This window comes from Rhinoraja longicauda, chromosome 11 (assembly GCF_053455715.1).
Source record: "Rhinoraja longicauda isolate Sanriku21f chromosome 11, sRhiLon1.1, whole genome shotgun sequence".
In the NCBI taxonomy this organism is placed as follows: domain Eukaryota; kingdom Metazoa; phylum Chordata; class Chondrichthyes; order Rajiformes; family Arhynchobatidae; genus Rhinoraja; species Rhinoraja longicauda.
This window is the reverse complement of record NC_135963.1, coordinates 42,045,566-42,061,033: the sequence shown is the minus strand read 5'-3', so window position 1 is coordinate 42,061,033 and position 15,468 is coordinate 42,045,566.

Here is a 15,468-nt window from a genome sequence, read left to right as displayed (position 1 = left end):
ATGGCTGATCATTCTCAATCAGTACCCCGTTCCTGCCTTCTCCCCATACCCCCTTACTCCGATATCCTTAAGAGCTCTATCTAGTTCTCTCTTGAATGCATTCAGAGACTTGGCCTCCACTGCCTTCTGAGGCAGTGAATTCCACAGATTTACAACTCTCTGACTGAAAAAAAATGTCCTCATCTCCGTTCTAAATGGACTACCCCTTATTCTTAAACTGTGGCCCCCGGTTCTGGACTCCCCCAACATTGGGAACATGTTTCCAACCCCTTAATAATCTTATATGTTTCGATAAGATCCCCTCTCATCCTTCTAAATTCCCGTGTATACAAGCCTAGCCGCTCCAATCTTTCAACATACGACAGTCCCGCCATTCCGGGAATTAACCTATAAACCTACGCTGCACGCCCTCAATAGCAAGAATATACTTCCTCAAATTTGGAGACCAGAACTGCACACAGTACTCCAGGTGCAGTCCCACTAGGGCCCTAGCGTTCGGATTTGGAAAGCAGTGACAGGATCGGTCAAAGTCAGCATGGATTTATGAAGGGGAAATCATGCTTGACTAATCTTCTGGAATTTTTTGAACGTGTAACAAGCAGCATGGATAAGGGTGAGCCAGTGGATGTGGTGTATCTGGACTTTCAAAAAGCCTTTGACAAGGTCCCACACAAGAGATGAGTGTGCAAAATTAGAGCACGTCATATTGGGGGTAGGGTATTGACATGGATAGAAAACTGGTTGGCAGACAGGAAGCAAAGAGTAGGAATTAACGGGTCCTTTTCAGAATGGCAGGCAGTGACTAGTGGGGAGCCGCAAGGCTCGGTGCTGGGACCCCAGTTATTTACAATATATATTAACGATTTAGACGAGGGAATTAAATGTGATATCTCCTAGTTTGCAGATGACACAAAGCTAGGTGGCAGTGTGAGCTGCGATGAGGATGCTATGAAGCTGCAAGGTAACTTGGATAGGTTGGATGAGTGGACAGATGCATGGCTATGTGGATAAATGTGAGGTTATCCACTTTGGTGGCAAGAACAGGAAGGCAGATTATTATCTGAATGATGTCAGATTATAAAAAGGGAAGGTGCAACGAGACCTGGGTGTACTTGTACATCAGTCACTGAAAGTATGCATGCAGGTACAGCAGGCAGTGAAGAAAGCTAATGGCATGTTGGCTCTTCATTGCAAGAGGATTTGAGTTTAGGAGCAAGGAGGTCCTACTGCAGTTGTACAGTGCCCTGATGAGACTGCACCTGGAGTATTGTGTGCAATTTTGGTCTCCTAATTTAAGGAAGAACATTATTGCTATTGAGGGAGTGCAGCATAGGTTCACCAGGTTAATATCCAGGATGGCGGGACTGATATATGATGAAAGAATGGGTCGACTAGGCTTGTATTCGTTGGAATTTAGAAGGAAGAGAGAGGATCTTCTAGAAAGATATAAAATTCTTAAAAGGATTGGACAGGTTATTTGCAGGAAAAATGTTCCCGATGTTGGGGAAGTTCAGAACCAAGGGTCACAGTTTAAGAATAAGGGGTAGGCCATTCAGGACTGAGATGAGGAAAAACTACTTCACCCAGAGAGTTGTGAATCTGTGGAATTCTCTGCTACATAAGGCAGTGGAGGCCAATTCATTAGATGTTTTCAAGAGAGAGTTAGATTTCGCTCTTCGGGCTAAAGGAATCAAGGGATATGGGGAAACAGCAGGAACGGGGTACTGATTTTAGATGATCAGCCATGATCACATTGAATGGTGGTGCTGGCTCAAAGGGCCGAATGGCCTACTCCTGCACCTATTGTTCTATGTTTCTATGAATGGCCTAATTCTACTTCTAGAACTTATGAACTTGTGAACCAATGAACGTCTGGCCTGGCTCACCCGCGGCAGAACCGGGAACCTGCCCGGAGAGGGAAGCCACCGATTCCGGCACCTGCTCTTCCCGTGGACCAGAGAGGAGGGAGTCGGGGTTGGAGCAGATGGCCGGTAAGCAGACCAGCTCCGGGAGGGATGGCAGTGCCTCGACGGTGGAGTGGGCCGCTTGAGGCCCTGCAGCAGCCTAGGGCTTGGCTGGACCGGACTCCGCTCCAAGAAGCAAAGCGTGTGGGCCAGATGCAGCCGTGAAGGACACCATCAGCCATGCTTGGCCAGGCCGACCCAGCAACACTGCCAGGACAACAGGCCTTCATTGTCAGGTTAAGAAACTGCACTTACAACTTAAAAATGGCACCAAATCTGGCGACTTATATAATGTCCACTACCGTACACCTGTACTGTATCTAAGATGTGCTTATGTATACTAATACTTGTACTGAACTCTAAGCAAAAATTAATTTCATTTTACCTCAGTACATGTGACAATAAAATGCCAATGGTCATTTGAACCAGTATTCTGGTGCATCAGTTCCTTAGACAAAGTCTAGTGGTCTTATTGAAGTAGAGGTGAATCGAACGATACCCTAACTTACAGGAAGGCAGTTCAGAAGCCTGATAACGAGGGTCAAGGCAAACCAGTTGTTTAATCTAACAACAGGGAGAAAGCCGGAGTATCGAGGGGAAACCCCAGGCGGTCACAGGGAGAAGGGTGATGCATCCCATCCCCACCATTGTGGAAGAAAGCCTTCAGCTGACTTGATGCACTCCACGTGACAGGGGGAGCCAGCGGAGAGCACTGCATACCGCAAAGGCCTTACACCAGAGAACGCCTAGTTGTAGTACTGAAAACCTGCCCTCCAAAGCTAGCTGTGCCTTCCAGTAATTACAACATTGGTATCTGCTTGACAGCGTATGATGTTGCTCAGGTATGTCCTAGAAACATAGAAACATAGAAAATAGGTGCAGGAGTAGGCCATTCGGTCCTTCGATCCTGCACCGCCATTCAATATGATCATGGCTGATCATCCAACTCAGTATCCCGAACCTGCCTTCTCTCCATACCCCCTGATCCCTTTAGCCACAAGGGCCACATCTAACTCCCTCTTAAATATAGCCAATGAACTGGCCTCAACTACCTTCTGTGGCAGAGAATTCCACAGATTCACCACTCTGTGTGAAAAAAACCCTTCTCATCTCGGTCCTAAAAGACTTCCCCCTTATCCTTAAACTGTGACCCCTTGTTCTGGACTTCCCCAACATCGGGAACAATCTTCCTGCATCTAGCCTGTCCAACACCTTAAGAATTTTGTAAGTTTCTATAAGATCCCCCCTCAATCTTCTAAATTCTAATGTCCTGTTCACAAAAAGCAGAACAAATCCAATCTGAACACATTTCAGCCCAATCTGCAGATTCTCGAAGGAAAGACACCAACCACTGGAATAACCGCAGGGCAGGCAGCATCCCTGGAGAATGTGGACGTGCCGCTTTGGGTCGGAACCCTTCTTCAGACACACTCAAGTGTAGGAATATTGTTTGATGTTTCAAGCTAGAAAGGGTACAGGGATGATTTACGATGTTGCCAGGACTCAAGGGACTGAGCTATTGGGAGAGGTTGAGCGGTCTAGGACACTATTCCTTGAAGCGCAGGAGGATCTTATAGAGGTGTACAAAATTATGAGGAGTAGATCGGGTAGACGTACTCTTGCCCAGAGTAGAAGAATCAAAAACCAGAGGACATAGGTTCAAGGTGAGGAGGGAAAGGTTCAATTGGAACCTGAGGGAACTTAGGGTGGTGGGTGTATGGAGTGAGTTGCTGGAGGAGGTAGTAGAGGCAAGAGTTGCTGGAGGAGGTAGTAGAGGCAAGTACTATTGCAGTGTTTAAGAAACATTTAGACAGGTACATGGATAGGAGGGATTTGGACCAAGCGCAGGCAGGTGGGAGTAGTGTAGATGGGAATGTTGAACAGTGTGGGCATTGGTGACTGTACGACTGTCAGCTGTATGACTCTATGACTGAGATGTCCCCGACATTACAGACAAGTGGTACTGACTGACCATTGCCCTGCTACCCGATCCCCATCCAGGGTCACAGAGAGAGTGCATCGTGTTGACGGGGGGGCGTTAGTCAGCTGGGGAGTTGGTTCACCAGCACAGGACAGTCGGGCCAAATGGCCTAATTCTGGGCTGTAATCTCATTAAACTCCTTCCTTTGTCAGCCTGTGACTGCAGTGATACAGTAACTGCAAGGGCATATCTCGTGATCCATGCTGAAACAATACATCTGGACAAAGGGCTTCGACTGCAGTAGTCACATTTTTATAAGGAGACAAAGTGTTCCAGAGAAAGATTACAAAGGCGCATTGAAGGAGAAGGGAGAGAATGGCTCCAGTGTGTCCTCACCGCAGATACCAGGGCCACATGCTGGTGGTCAGGGTCATTGTCAGCTGCCGCTCGAAATCTCAATCTCTGCATGTGCACATTCCCAGTCCCAGGCAGAACAATCCCCCGGAGCCCGCTCCGGTCCAAGCCTTCGGTCCAGCTTGCCTGCTGACGTTTACAGTCAGGAAGGAGCCTGATGCCAGGGGTTATGGGGAGAAGGCAGGAGAATGGGGTTAGGAGGGAGAGATGGATCAGCTACGATTGAATGGCGGAGTGGACTTGATGGGCCGAATGGCATAATTCTGCTCCTATCACTTATGATCTTGTGAGCCTGCCCTGGTCACTGGGATGGGGGCTCTCGATGGTGTTGAAAACAAGCCCTGGTTTCCCACAACATCCCCCACAGGGGTCGCACAGTGACACAGTGGTAGAGTTGCTGCCTCACAACGCCAGAGACGCAGGTATAATCCTGACCTCGGGTGCTACCTGTACGGAATTTGTATGTTCTCCCTGTGACCGAGTGGGTTTTCTCCGGGTGCTCTGGTTTCCTCCCACATTCCAAATGCGAGGTTTGTAGGTTAATTCGCTTCAGTAAGTTGTAAAGTTGTCACTGGTGTTTAGGATAGTTTTTAGCGTACGGGGTGATCACTGGTCAGTGCATGGCCTGTATCTGCACTGTACCTCTAAAATCTCAAGTCTAAAGTCTAATCACAGAGTGAATACAGCAGCACAGTGACGCAGCAGTAGAGTTGCTGCCTCACAGCACCAGAGACCCAGGTTTGATCCTGACTATGGTTGCCGACTGTGCAGAGTTTGTACGTTCTCACTGTGGAATTTCTCTGGGTGCTCCAGTTTTCTCCCACATCCCAGGGACGTGCAGGTTTGAAGGTTAATTGGCCTCTGTAAATTGTCGTTCGTGTGTAGGACAGAGAACTAGTGTAAAAGGGGATCACTGGTCAGTGTGGACTCGGTGGGCCAAAGGGCCTGTTTCCACACTGTATCTCTAAACAAAAAACGAAATGAACAAACATGGATCCTAAACCATGGATCCTGAATTAGGTTTAGGTTTAGGTTTATTATTGTCACATGTACCGAGGTACAGTGAGAAGCTAGGTTTTGCATGCTATCCAAACAGATCAGATATACCGTACACAGGTACAATCAGTTCAAACAAGAACAATAGTCAGAGCAAAGGGAAAGGTGCAGAGTTCAGGATAGGGTTCTCAGCACCAGTTCCACAGACCAAGTCCAATACTCGCAATGGGATAAAGGCGAATCGGATCGTACCCTAGCATATTGAAGGGCTGTTCAGAAGGCTGATAACTATGGACAAGACACGGCAGCCATTAAACCTAACAGCAGGTGTTTGGGAAGTGGGAGAAAACCAGAGTGAGCATGGAAAACCCACGCAGTTGCAGAGAGAACGTGCAAACTCTGCATGGACAAGAAGCTGTTCCTGAGGTTGGTGGTACGTGATTTCAAGCTTCGGTATCTTCTGCCAGACAGAGCAATGGAAAAAGGAATGACCGGGGTGGGACAAAGCTATGATTATGTAGCTTACAACCCAACAGTATGATCATTGAATATAGACACGAAATACAGGAGTATCTGAACGTGTTAGGCAGCATCTGTGGAGAAAAGGAATAGTTGATGTTTCAGGCCGGAACCCTTCTTCAGACTGGTATGAAAATTTAATTCTCCAACTTTAGGTAACATCTACAAAACACCCCACACCTCCCCCATAATCCCCCCTCCCCTTCTCCCCCCCCCCCCCCCCCCCCCCCCCCCTGACCCTGGCTGCGTGTGTTTTCTTCGGGATCTCCAATTTTCTTCCACACTCCAAAGATGTACAGGTTTGTAGGCTAATTGGCTTGGTATAATAGTAAATTGTCCCTAGTGTGTGTAGGATAGTGTTAGTGTGTGGGGATCACTGGTCGGCACAGACCCAGTGGGCTGAAGGGCCTGTTTCCGCGCTGTATCGCTAAACTAAAGGTGTACAAAATCATGAGAGGAATAGATCAGGTAAACGCATAGAATCTCTTGCCCAGAGTAGTGAAATCGAGAACCAGAGGACATAGGTGTAAGGTGGGGGACATGATATAATGGGAACGTAAGAGGTAACTTTTTCAAACAAAGGGTGGTGGGTGTATGGGATGAGCTGCTGGAGGAGGTAGTTGAGACAGGGACTATCACAATGCTTAAGAAACATTTAGACAGGTACATGGATAGGGCGGGTTTAGATGTATGTGGGCCAAACACAGGCAGGTGGGACTTAGTGAAGATGGGGCAATTGGGTCAGTGTTGGCAAGTTGGGCCGAAGAGCGGAAGGGCCTGTTTCCACGCTGTATGGCTCTATAACCCTAAAGGTCCCTCCACAACCTAGGAGGGGCGAGGGAGGAGCTCAGAATTACAATGGCGTAGGCCATGGCACTGACCTACGTGCAGGAGCTGTGGGAGAACAAGTCTCCTAGTCCTGATGGTTGTCTAAGAAATGGCCCATGTGGCAGATCTTTGCAGCAATGCAGTGGCCAGAACAGGCACACAGCACTCCAGCTCTGACCTAACCAAGACTTTATAAGCTGGCACCAAGATGTCCCTGCTCCTAGAGTCCTGGAATCATGGAGATATACAGCACAGAAGCAGACCCATCAGCCAACTTGCCCATGCCAACCACAATGCGCCATCTACGCTCGTCCCACCTGCCTGCGTTTGACCCAGATCCCTCTAATCCTTTCCTATCCATGTACCTGTTCAAGGTTGCTCGTCCCAGCCCAGCACCTCACCATAGCATGGCCCATGGCCAAACATCTCCAGCTCTTGGTAGCATGGCCCATGGCCAAACATCTCCAGCTCTTTGATCTATGGCCATCATGAGGGCAGGTGGGAAAACATTTTTAAAATGTTGTTATAGTACCTGCAGCAACTACCTCCTCTGGCAACTCATTCCATATACCCACCTCCCTCTGGTGGTCCTCTCACACATCAAATCCAGCATCCCTGACTCACTGGACCCACATCAATTTGCATACAGGGCAAATAGATCCACAGAGGACGCCATCTCTCTGGCTCTTCACACTGTCCTGACTCACCGAGAGAGACAGGGCACGTACGTGAGGATGCTATTCATAGACTATTGCTCCGCCTTCAACACGGTCATCCCCACCAAGCTCATCACCAAACTCCACCAGCTAGGCCTCAGCTCGTCATTATGTGACTGGATCCTGGACTTCCTGCTGGAACGACCGCAGGCAGTGAGAATGGGCCCGCACCTGTCCTCCACTATCACCCTGAATACCGGCACACCACAGGGCTGTGTTCTGAGCCCCATGCTCTACTCCCTCTTCACACACGACTGTGTTCCTGCATTCGACACCAACACCATTGTCAAGTTTGCAGACGACACAACGGTGATCGGGCTTATCACCAACGGGGATGAAACAAACTATAGAGCGGAGGTGCAGAACCTGGTGGACTGGTGCTCGGATAACAACCTGTCCCTAAATACCACCAAGACCAAGGAGCTGATCATCAACTTCCGTAGGTCACATAACGGGGAATATGCCCCGATCTCTATCAACGGGGACAGTGTGGAGAGAGTGTCCAGCTTCAAGTTTCTGGGCACTCACATTTCGGAGGACCTAACATGGTCCAATAACACTGCTGCGCTGGTCAAGAAGGCACAACAAAGACTGTTCTACTTAAGAACACTGAAAAAGTCTGGTCTACCCCAACAGCTGCTGACGACCTTCTAACGCTGCACCATAGAGAGCATCCTAACGCATGGCATCCCTGTGTGGTACCTCAGCTGCACGGAGGCAGAAAGGAAAGCTCTACAGCGGGTAGTCCATAGAGCTCAGAGGGCCATCGGAACACAGCTACCAGACTTGGAGGGCATCTACAACACACGATGCCTCAGAAAAGCCACCAGCATCCACAAAGACTCTTCACACCCCTGCAACAGTCTGTTTGAACTCCTTCCATCGGGCAGACGATACATGGCCTTCTACGCCTGCACCTCCAGACTCAGGAACAGCTTCATCCCCAGGGCCATAGCTGCTATGAACCGGTCCTGCTGAGCCGGATGGCCACAACGCATAGATCAACTTGCACTTTACCCTGTCTAAAAACTGTTCCAACTGTTTCGTTTCGTTGGGTTGCTGTTAATTACTTAAATTATTGCATCGTATGGGAGGCGCATTCCCAATCTCGTTGTACCCCTGGGTACAATGACAATAAAGATATATTGTATTGTATTGTATTGTATTGTATTGTATTGTATTGTATGAAAAAATTGTCCTTCGGGTTCCTATTAAATCTTGCCCCTCTCACCTTAAATCTATGTCCTCTGATTCTTGATTTCTCCACTCTGGGTAGAAGACTGTGCATTCAACTGATCTATTCACATGATTTTGTACACCTCTATAAGTTCACCCCTCAGCCTCCTGCGCTCCAAGGAATAAAGTCCTAACTTGCCCAACCTCTCCCTGCAGCTCAGGCCCTCAGGTTCTTGTAACATCCTTGTAAACAATTCTTATATTCTATGCCTCGGCTCATCAACACAAGTATCCCATCTGGTTCTTTGCCACCTCACCTAGTGTTACCAAATCCACGGATCTATGGGCTTATACACCAAGGTCCTTCTGGTCCTCAGTACTCCCTAAGGCCCTACCATTCATGGTGTATGTCCTACATTCATTTTCCCTCCACACTCCCAGCCTGCACAACTGTGTCCACCATGTACATGGAGTAGACTCGGGCTGTATTTCCTCTGAGGAGTACCTCCAGCATTCAATTCAGTCAATTCAGTTTAGTTTATTGTCACGTGTAATGAGGTACAGTGAAAAGCTTTCGTTGCATGCTAACCAGCCAGCGGAGAGACAATACATGATTACAATCGAGCCGTTCGCAATATACAGACACATGATAGGGGAATAACGTGCAAAGTAAAGCCAGTAAAGTCCGATCAAAGATAGTCCGAGGGTCCCCGAGGAAGTAGATAGTAGTAGATATTCAGAGGTGAATCTCAATGAGAGAGCCTGGCACACCCAGAGGACACCTGTGCCACTTACCTGTCCCTCGTGCTCTGTCTAGGGGTCACCCATCACCACTGTGCTCCTTGGGGTGACCTCCTCCTGGAACGTGCTCTCCATGTGACTCTCAGCAGATGCTCTGCAGTGACACCGGCAGCTGGTTCAAGTCTGAAATCAGGATCTTGAGCTCCAATAGTTGATGACACTTAAAGAGTCAAGTGGGGTTTATTGTGTCAAGTTAGGAAGAGGGGATGTTCAACGAGATCTGGGTGTCCTAGTGCATCAGTCACTGAAAGGAAGCATGCAGGTACAGCAGGCAGTGAAGAAAGCCAATGGAATGTTGGCCTTCATAATTAGAGGAGTTGAGTATAGGAGCAAAGAGGTCCTTCTACAGTTGTACCGGGCCCTGGTGAGACCGCACCTGGAGTACTGTGTGCAGTTTTGGTCTCCAAATTTGAGGAAGGATATTCTTGCTATTGAGGGCGTGCAGCGTAGGTTCACTAGGTTGATTCCCGGAATGGCGGGACTGTCGAATGTTGAAAGGCTGGAGCAATTAGGCTTGTATACACTGGAATTTAGAAGGATGAGGGGGGATCTTATTGAAACATATAAGATAATTAGGGGATTGGACACATTAGAGGCAGGAAACATGTTCCCAATGTTGGGGGAGCCCAGAACAAGGGGCCACAGTTGAAGAACTTTTTCAGTCAGAGAGTGGTGAAGGTATGGAATTCTCTGCCTCAGAAGGCAGTAGAGGCCAGTTCGTTGGATGCTTTCAAGAGAGAGCTGGATAGAGCTCTTAAGGATAGCGGAGTGAGGGGGTATGGGGAGAAGGCAGGAACGGGGTACTGATTGAGAGTGATCAGCCATGATCGCATTGAATGGCGGTGCTGGCTCGAAGGGCTGAATGGCCTCCTCCTGCACCTATTGTCTATTGTCTATTGTCTATTGTCCCCACGTGTGCATAGGTTTAGTTTAGTGTACACGTTCATAAGTTCATGTCACCGGAGCATAACTGGGCCATTCAGCCCATCAAGTCTACTCCGCCATTCAAACATGGCTGGTCTGTCTTTCCCTCTCAACCCCACTCTCCAGCCTTCTCCCCACAACATTTGATGCCCTTACTAATCAAGTATCTGTCAATCTCCGCTTTAAAAAAAACATTGACTTGGCCTCCACACCTGTCACTGACTAAAGAAATTCCACACCTCCCTTCTAAAGGTACGTTCTTTTATTCTGAGGCTGTGCCCTCTGGTTCTAGACTCTCCCACTAGTGGAAACATTCTGTCCACGTCCACCCTCTCCAGGCCTTTCACTATTCGGTAAATTTCGACGAGATCCCTCCTCATCCTTCTAAATTCAGGCAAATACAAGCATAGTACCATCAAATGCTTTAGTTTAGTTTAGTTTGGTTTAGTTTAGTTCAGTTCAGTTCACGCAGCAACTCTACCGCTGTGCCACCATGCTGCCCTGTGTGGTGGAGGAGGGAGGGGAGCAGTGGATGGACTGGAGGACATAACAGGCCTGTAAACACGATACACATAAATAATATGTAATGTGAAATAGTGCTAAACCATTTAACTGGGCAAGTAGACTTTCAGTACTGATTTGTGCCGTTTCCGTTAACTGGGGAAGTTCAGAATAGTAAAAACAATGAACTGCAGATCCTGGTTACACAAAAACAAGTGCTGGAGTAATTGAGCAGATCAGGCAGCATCTCTCTAGACCTGGGTTCATTCCTGACTACTGATGCTGTCTGTATGGAGTTTGTATGTTCTCCCTGTGACCATGTGGGTTTCCACCGGGTGCTCCCATTTCCTCTCACGTTCCAAAGTCATGCAAGTTTTGAAGTTAATTGGCTTCTGCACATTGTCTCTGGTGTGGGATAGAACTAGGGTAAGGAGTTATCGCTGGCCAGCATGGATTCGGTGCGCCAAGGTCCTGTTTCCCTGCTGTATTTCTAAACTAAATTGAACTAAAAGCATCTCTCTAGAAAAAGGATAGGTGACGTTTCGGGACGGGAAGTCTCTATGTCAGACCAGTCTGAAGAAGAGCCCCAACCTGAAACATTGCCTATCCATGTTCTCCAGAGATGCTGCCTAACCCGCTGAGTTACTCCAGCATTTTGTGTCCTTTTAAGTTCAAAACAGTTATATTTTATCTTAATCTAAAATGCTGCTTGCAAAATGTTGCCACAGGCTGCATTGTGACGCAGCAGTCCAGTTGCTGCCTTACAGCGCCAGAGACTAGGGTTCAATCCTGACTACGGGTGCTGTCTGTACAGAGTTTGCACATTCTACCTGCAACCGGGTGGGTTTTCCCCGGGTGCTCCGGTTTCCTCCCACACTCCACAGACGTGCAGGTTTGTAGGTTTATTGGCTTCAGTAAAATGCCCCCAGTGTGTGTGTATGCAAAACTAGGATAACACAGAACCAGGTTACTTTAGTTTAGTTGAGAGATACAGCACTGAAACATGCCCTTCGCCAACCGAGCCGACCAGTGATCCCCATACACTAGCACGACTCTACACACTAGGGACAATTTGCAATATTCACCAAAGCCAATTAACCTACAAACGTGCACGTCTTTGGAGTGTGGGAGGAAACCGGAGCATCCGGAGTAAAACCACGTGGTCACAGGGAGAACGTACAAACTCCGTACAGACAGCACCTGTAGTCAGCTTCACTCCTGGGTCTCTGGCGCTGTAAGGCAGCAACTCTACCGCTGTGCCACCGTGCCGCCCCACATGGGTGATCATTGGTCGGCGCAGACTCGTTGGGCCAATGACCACGTGGTTTTCTCCGGGTGCACAGGCTTCCTTCCACACTCCAAAGACGTACAAGTTTGTTGTCGGTTAATTGACTTCTGCAAATTGTCCCTCGTGTGTAGGGCAGAGTTTGTGTATGGGGAGATCGTTGGTCGGTGCGGACTCGGTGGGCAGGAGGGCCTGCTTCAACGCTGTATCTCTGAATTAAAATAAACTAAGCCGTAAGCCACCCAAACTGGTCCGAAAAGACGACTTTTGAGTTTGTGTATGGGGAGATCGTTGGTCGGTGCGGACTCGGTGGGCAGGAGGGCCTGCTTCAACGCTGTATCTCTGAATTAAAATAAACTAAGCCGTAAGCCACCCAAACTGGTCCGAAAGACGACGGACGACTATTCTGCACTTGCCTCAGAGCAGGCCGCTGAGTGCACTAATGGAGCTGCAGCTTCTGGGATGTGTTCTAACTGCTGACAAAGGCTTCATTCAGCCCTGGGCTGAGGAGCAGTGATTTGAGCACAGGGCAGGTGGCCAAGTGGACCGGCTCCATCATTTCATGGTACAGGGAGCAAGGACATTCTGTCCGCGCACGGGGCCGGAGATAATAGCTCCTGTTTCACTGGGGAACCCGGCGTATTTGGCCCACAAGACTCCCGATGGACACCTTGCCCAGTTCGTCACCTGCCTCCTCTCCCCCATCGTCCCTGTGCTCGGGGCTGCTCCCGGTGGCACCCGGCAACGGGGCACCCTACAAGCCCCTCAACAACGCGGCGCGACCCCCGGGCTGCCTGCCCCCTCCCCAGCCTCCCCAGAGCACGGGACAGCTCTATCACCACAAGCAACTCTCCCCCCACCTCCCCAAAACGATCACCACCCAGCCCGAGGACCGGAGACTGCAAGAATGTGGCGGGAATGGAGGTTCAGTGAGGACAGGTGGGTGATGGGTCAGCACGGGCTCGGTCGGCCGAAGGGCCTGTGTTCGCGCTCTCTTCCTCTCTGACTGTACGATTTACACAGGTCCCTTCTCACTGCACAGCAGGGCTCCAGATACAGGTCCCAGGCCAGTGATGGTGCCCACCGCACAGCCTCACCCACAACACATCACGTGGTGACACAGATTCCTGACGCCCATCATCCCACCTACCCCCATCATCCCTCATCCCACCGTTCCTTGGCCCATATCCCACCATCCCACATCCATGACCTCCCCTTACCAAGATCCACCCATCACTTCCCAGCTGCTCCACCCCTTCCCCTCACCGCGTTCCACCAGCTTTCTCCCCTCGCTTCCATCAGTCTGAAGAAGGGTCCCGACCCGAAACGCTGTCTGTCCAGCTCCTTCTACAGATACTGCCTGACCCGCTGAGCTCTTCCAGCACGTTGTGCATTGCTGCAGATTCTAAACTGGACATTCTGGTGCACGGGGAGGTGAGTGTGTGTAAGTGAGAGTGAGTGAGTGAGTGAGTGAGTGAGTGAGTGAGTGAGTGAGTGAGTGAGTGAGTGAGTGAGTGAGTGAGTGAGTGAGTGAGTGAGTGAGTGAGTGAGTGAGTGAGTGAGTGAGTGAGTGAGTGAGTGAGTGAGTGAGTGAGTGAGTGAGTGAGTGAGTGAGTGAGTGACCTGGGACTCTGCCTGAGAGGTGGCGGGTGGGGGGACAATCAATAATGGGATCATTGCTCAGGTAAACTCAGACTGCAGCTCAGTTTATTGTCACTTACACCAGGGTGCAATGATATTCCTTGTTCATGAAGCTGACAGGGGAAACAGTGTAATACAGTAATGATAAATACAACAACAAATATAATGACGAGTATAAAACTGCAGAACGGTGCAAGATTTACACATTCTGAACTTTCTTTTGTTTATTATAGGTTTTACAGAGTACTATGTTTACATATCTGTTGTGCTGCTGCAAGTAAGAACTTCATTGTTTTGCGTTTCGGGACATATGACAATAAAACACTGTGGGTTCTCCTTGACTCTCGACTTGACTCTAGAAGATTATAGTGCAAAATCAGAGTGAGGAATACGAATATTGCAGTATTCATTAACGGAATGCAATATGAGAATGAGGTTGAGTTCAGGAGAGGAGTATCTAGTTGGCAGCATCTATCCTTGGGTAGGAGTGAGGAAGAGGTGATTGGTTCAGGAGTCGGAGACCAGTGGGGAAGAAGCTGCTCTTCAGACTGGACATCCGAGCTCTCACGATCCTGTATCATTACAGACCTCAGGGACAGGATGGGCCGGCATGCAATTGAAGGGCCGAATGCCACCCTCCCCTCTCCCCCGTCCTGAACCCTGACCCTGTGTCTGTCGGTCGAGGTCAACGACAGAGAGCATCCCGAGGGGCAGCACAAGTCATAAGTTATAGGAGCAGAAGAAGGCCATTCGGCCCATCAAGTCTACTCCGCCATTCAGTCATGGCTGATCTATCTTTCCCTCTCAACCCCATTCTCCTGCCTTCTCCCCATAACCCCCGACACCCGTACTAATCAAGAATCTGTCAATCTCCGCCTTAAACAAACCAGCCTTCTTCCCTCCTGCATCGTGTGTGTTGCTGAAGGCAGGTTGGGTTACCTGACAGGATCACCAGTGGCACGGACCAATGGGCTGCCTTACAGCACCAGAGACCCGGGTTCGATCGTGACTACGGGAAGTGTCCGTGCGGAGTTGTACGATCTCCCCATGACCATGTGGGTTTTGCCCGGGTGCTCTGGTTTCTTCCCACACTCCAAAGATGTACAGGTTTGTAGGTTAATTGGCTTCGGTAGAAGTTGTAAATTATCCCGAGTGTGTAGGATAGTGTTAATCGCTGGTCGGTGGTCGGTGTAGATTCGGTGGGCCAAAGTGCCTGTTTCCATGGTGTAATGTAATGTAATGTAAAGGAAGGCTGATCGAGGGGTGGCACACACGGGTCAGAATGGCCTCTCCTACCCACCACAGGTGACCCTGACACGTACCCCAACCTACTGAGAGATGGGCTTTGCCAACACGTGGTGCAGGAGGGAGCAAGGTCGCGCTGTTTAACCCTGGTTATGGGGAGGATTGGACTCTCTGCTGCTGGATATTTCCTGGAAAATCACAAAGAGCACTTGTAGCCTGAGTTAGTGTTATTCAATACTGTTCCTTTTGTGGGAAGCACAAAGCACGGTGACTTTGAAAGGCTTCATTGTGTGGGCTCTGCATTAAGCTCCATGTGGAACAGCTGTGATGTTTTTGCCAAATATGAGGGGAAAAAAACTGTTTACTCACAATGTATTTTTCAGCAATTTCTAAAGAATGTAACTTTAGACACTAAACTGTCAGCAATTTCAGCACAGAGTGATTTTCCTGTTGATGAAATGAGTTAATTAATGGGTCTGTTCATGAAATTGTTTAATGGTCCCATTAGCAACGGGTCTGTATTCCGAGTTATGTTAA